Genomic DNA, 5,676 nt, shown 5'->3' with positions numbered 1-5,676 from the left:
CAGAACTCTGTGGTCTATAAACACAATGCAATTTTCAAGTAACTCTTAGGGCCTTAACTATGGATTGTGTAACTTTGGCGATAAACGCCAGGCCATCGTCGGACCCATGTATAGTGGCAGGCTAAACCAGGGACAATTTCGGTGAGGAGTTTTCTAACTACTACCTGTGCTGTCTCTGCCTTGGTTGGGTATGCCTCAGGCCAGCCAGAGAAGGTATCAATGAAAACCAGCAAGTATTTATACCCTCCTTGTCCTCCTGGTATCTCGGTGAAGTCCACTTCCCAGTGTTCTCCGGGGTTCTGACCTCGGAATCGCTGTCCCGGCACGGCCACAACAGGGGGCCCTTGATTCACCCGGGCACACACTTGGCACCTTCTAGCCAAGTCTTGGGATATTTTCTGGAGCCCTGGGATGTAGAATTCTCTTCCCAGTAGTTCTGATAGCTTCATTCCCCCAGGTGGGGGCTCTGGTGGGTCTGGAAAGCGATGGTCTGCCCCAGGGCTTCTGGCATTATAGGCCTCCCATCTGGCAGAATTAGCCATCCAGCCTCTCCTTCCCGGGCCCTTAGTTTCTCAGCTAGCCTCTGCTCCTCTGGCAGATGAGTAGGCTTCTCTGCGAGCCTTCGTGCTGGCAGGGCTACGAGAACTTCTAGGGGCCCTACTGGTCTTTTAGTCAATTTCTTGGCCCCTAGATGGCTGCCAGGTGTTTAAGTATCTCAGGAGCTTTTTCCTTTCCTCCTGAGGTCAGGAGACTTCTTTAAGGTGGCTCCCGTGTCCTCCTGTAAGGGCAGTGTGAGGAGATATATCCCTGTAGTCCCTGGGTAGGTCTGGCAGGGCCAGTGCCGAGGCGCTTACCAGGGCTTCTTAGATCTCCCCTGGCTCCTCCTCATGTGCCCCCCGCTACCGGGTACCTTCCTCTACGAAGCTGCTCCCGTCGTCCGTGTAGAGCGTCTCATCTGGATTCTGCAGGGCTGGTCCACAAGGTCCTCACGGAGGGAAGTGAGGGTAGTCAGTGTCTCCTTGCAGTCAGGCAAAGGGGCCTCTGCCTTCTTGTCAGGGAGGAGTGTGGCCTCTGCCTTCTTGTCAGGGTTCAAGGCAGCTGTTTTCAGGAAGCTGAAATGTTTACTCTTTTTCCCTTTCCCTACCAGGGGGCCTGAGTGAGTGCTATGAGTTCCACAAGGAAGTCCACCTTTTGGCCCCCCACTGTCAGGGTTATTCTGGGCTCCTGGGGGCCAGCCGAGCCCCAACAACCCCAATCCACCTCCTCCACCAGCATGGGTGGGAGTCGGTTCCCCTGCACGTTCAGGGCACTCCCTTTTCCAATGTTCTTCCTTTCTGCAAAATGCACATTGATTTTTCCCAAGCCGGGGTTGGACTCCTTTTCTTCCTCGAGGCTTTTCTTTGCCCTTGTTGTCTCTCCGGCCCCTTGGGCCATTTTTCTCGTTTAGGGCCAGGAGGACCTTGGCCATCCAGGTGTTTAAACCTGCCATTGGGTCCTTCAGATTGTCAAAAACCTTCTGGGCCACCTCAACCAACTTAGAGATTGATTTCCCCTCAAAGCCTTCTAACTTCTGTCATTTTTTCCTAATATTTGGGGCCGACTTGGAAACAAATGCAACATTGACAGCCCTCCAACTTTCCAGGGCATCAGGGTTAGGCCCCTGGACTGTCTCTGTCACCTTAGAGAGGTTTATGGGTCTCCAAGCAGCAGCTCGGATGCCCCCTAATAGAGTCTGGCGATACCGATCGAGAGCCTCCTTTCCCCTGTCACTATAGGGGTTCCAGTTGGGTTGCCTGGAGGGAAACACAGCCTCTAATCTGTCTTTTATTTGTTCTTTCAGAATGGACTAAAGGAGCTTTATTTCCCTACAGGGTCTTATATGTCACAGGACCTCACAGGGTCTGTAATTCCTGGAACAGAGGGCTAGTATTCACCACTTTATTAACCCCCTCTGTTCTAGACAGGCCTTTCCCAGTTTCCTACTGTTGAGGTTTTGTGCCACCCCTGACATGGGCATGGTCACACAGGCCTGTAAGACAGTATACAGGTTGCTAACTGTCAACTGTCTCTCAATAGAGACCAAAATTTAATGGGTATTCTTCTTTGCTCACCTGGGCAACTGCCCTCTCGGCAGCTAGACACCCTTTACTTTTTGGGTTCATTCCACAAAGCCTTTTTCCAGGACAGTTTACATATAGGCCAGTTCTTCTTTCTAGCCACAAATACAGTTTGTCCAATTTTCTTGAAATGTATTCTGGCACAGGAGAAAGTTGTTTTGCTGTACATAGGTAGCTTAATCCCTATACAACTGGGCTTGGACCTCTGCCTAGCAAATTGCAGTCTATAAGTTCAATATGCAGCCTCCGGTCCTCCTAACCCAACGAGGTTTCGGCTAGTCTCTGAGTCAGACTTCTCCTCTCTTGGAGAATTTCAAAGTCCTGATGGCTCCCAGGTCCAGGGAGAGTGCCCTTTTCTTAACTCTATTTATAGTTACAGGGCCCTGCTTTCCTTGTCATCCCACCAGTCCCCTTCTCTCAGCCCAGGCCCGATTGATTCAGCACTGGAGGGGTTAAAAAGAATAAACCAGGGCAGAGAAAGACTGTGCTTAGTTACTTTTTGTGACCTTGAAGTTCACTGATAAGACCTGTTAGGTCTGCAGCCAGTAACTTAACTGCCAACACCCCCGCCCCCCTTCTCTCATTCACTCCCTGATCTGGTCTGGAGCTGGGAATAGCGCCTCAGTCTGCCTTGCTTCCCCAGAGGGCTGCCTGTCTAGCCCCAGATCTAGAGGGCTGGCCTGCCGTAGTGGCAACATAGGAACTGCAGGACTGGCAGATGTCGCAAGGTCCTGCAGTTTCTCTCCCCCCCCCCCTTTCTCTCTCCCCATACACTGTCCCTGTCTAGTATGGGACAGACTGAAGGGGTTGAAGGATGACAAAGCCCCTCCCTTTGGTGGATGCGGAGGGAAGACAATTGGCATCCGGGGAGGCAGGGGCTCCGGGTCAAGAGCTGGTGGCGTGGCCTGGGCCTGAGGCCCGGGCTCACCCGAATCCGGTGCCAGGGGACCATAGGGGGCGGCCGGCTAATGGGTTCTTCCTGCTCTCCCTGAAGGACCGGGGGAGCCTTTCCCTTCTGGGGCCTGGCCAAAAGAATTGTCTGTCTCTGTCCCAATTTTCCCTCGGGAGGCAAGCCCTCATTTACCGGGGTTTCTTGGACAATATGTCAACCTAAATTTGAATATAGGAATTTGATTAGGATGCCCTGGGCGGCCGTGTATGACATAATGGACCCGGTAGGCAGTGGTCAGATCAAAGGACCCTGCATCCGGCCACCCCTCCTGGAAAGTGGGCCACTCTCATTCACAGAATCGCTGTAAATCAAAAGCATTAACATTATAACCTTTAAATCTACCCAAGAACTTCAGTTTAATACAGTAAATTACAACCTAGGTAAGAGCAGCTGATAGAAAGAAATCTTTATTAACTAAGTGGGCTAATTCTTCTTAACAGTGAGCAAAAGACTCAGAAAAATGATTCTTGCAGCTGCCGAGAGACTGTTTGCAGACTGCTAAGGGGCCAGCCCAAATGTTCAGCCAGGCGTATCAACAGAAAGCAGAATAAATCAAGGTAGCTCTTACTTCACACAGGCCAGTAATGATTTACACTTTTTTCCCTCCTTCTCAGTAGTAAATTGGCTAGTCCCACACAAACTTTGTCCCGACCCCATGATGATTGGTGGCGAGAGACAGACAAGGGAGGGGGTGACCTGTTTTCACAGATCCTCACTCAGATGCCCGCCTGGCCGTGTCCCTTGGGAGCTTAGATTCGTCGTAGCTAAGGTGCACCCGTATAAACCCCGGGGCCTGGTCACCTCCACATGGGGGTGAGTCACCGTTATGCCATATGACGAATCACGGAACCGCAGGTTGGGGCCCACTCGGACTCCGTAACCGAAGTCGTGGAGCCACATAAAGGAGAGGAGAGGGCAGGCCCCCTCCCTCCACACTCACACACTTTCACCAGACATTCACTCAGAGTTTGAACAATCCACCCAATTCCTAACAATTTCCTAATTCCTGAGGGAGCTCTATAGCTTCCCGGGAGGTGATCAAGCTCCCCTTCCACTCACCCGGAGTGGGCCTGACTGATAGGGGGTCGACGAAGATGACTGACCCTATCCCATTTGATAAAGACAAAGACAACAAAGAACAAAGACAAAATAAATCAGTCAAATGCAACCTAAGGTTGCCCGGAACCTGCAGCTTGCTCCTTGAAGTCCTGAAAATGTTCAAAAAACACTGCAGCAGAGTGTACACAGAAGCAGACAACTTTTTAACAATAAACAGCAAGACAAACAAATACCAGACAGACAAACCCAGTGCAGCCTACAGCCGCACGAACCAGGGACCCCGGCCACCGTCGTGGCCGCGGGTCAGGACCAGGAGTACCGCTGCGTCCAGCCCTCCGTATAGGTCCTTCCGTGGGACGTCCCAATTCCTGTTTAACGACCGGTCCTTACCTCTCTCGAGAGTCCAGGTGGTTCGGTTTCCGAATTGAAAGTTTTGGGTGGACTGGAGGCCTCCTTGGTAGTTGTTCTCCACAGGTGTGGGGTATCTCTCTGAGTGCCCGGCGACCAGTGGGGGAGAGCCTCCTGCCTTGAATAGGGGGTCCCTCTCCTCCCTGCCGGGAATCTCGCTGCGGGCCTCCAAATGTTATGGGTTGACTCAGCGAGATAGACCACTGACTCAGAATTTAAATTTAGGAACCTTTATTAAGCTGGCCAGCTGTCTGCAGTTCAGCCTTTGCTTCGAACTGCAGCACCTGACTGCAAGAGTTATGGCTATTTATATGCAAAAACTACAAAGTTACAAAGCCATGCTTACGCAATTTGTTCCCAACACAGTATAGCATTATCACCTTCCTATCTATGTTTTCCGGGAACAGAGAGCACAGTATATTGAGGAGGGACTATGAGACCATATCTCAAGGCCTGACCTGATGTCAGTACCTTCCTATCTGTCTGTTCCAGGAACAGACAGCACAGCGTGCCCCGATATGCAGCCCAGTACAATAAGTAATGCTGCAGCGAACATCTTTGTATTTACTGTTTCCTTCCCTGGTCTTTGGGATTCTTTCCTTAGGATAACCTTTCAATATTAATGCAGTAACTGGGTCAAAAGGAATGACCAGTTTTTTGACTCAGCATTAATGCCACAAGCAAAAGAAAATATTCACTGCAACATTTTCAACATTGATGTTATCTTTTTCTCACTTAATAGATTAATTTTTTTAAAAAAAGATTACATCTTTGTTGTTTCCATTTGCTTTGGGGGGAGGGTGTGTCCTGGAGAAGGGTACCAGTACCTTGTCGTTTTTAAGAATTAAGAGTTTTTGAACGGACTGCCGGACTGCCGGCGTGCGGGCACCCGTGACCGGAGGTGGCGCGGCCTGCGCTCCCTGCCTGACCTCCCTGGCTCGGAGCTGGCACCAGGTTCAGCCAAAGCTGTGGCCTCAGAGAGCGCGCGTGGGCCCCAGTGTCTTCAGCCCCGCGGAGCCCCAGCTGCCGGCTATTGCCAGCCAGTGCTCGGGATGCCCACGGGGATGGGTAAAGCCCGCCAGGCCTGTGGCACTTACCAGGGGCCATCATCTCACTAGGCCCCGAGGTGGCAGCGTGAGG

The sequence above is a fragment of the Myotis lucifugus genome, unplaced genomic scaffold (assembly GCF_000147115.1).
Source record: "Myotis lucifugus unplaced genomic scaffold, Myoluc2.0 scaffold_260, whole genome shotgun sequence".
Classification (NCBI taxonomy): Eukaryota; Metazoa; Chordata; class Mammalia; order Chiroptera; family Vespertilionidae; genus Myotis; species Myotis lucifugus.
This window is presented reverse-complemented; position numbering follows the sequence as displayed.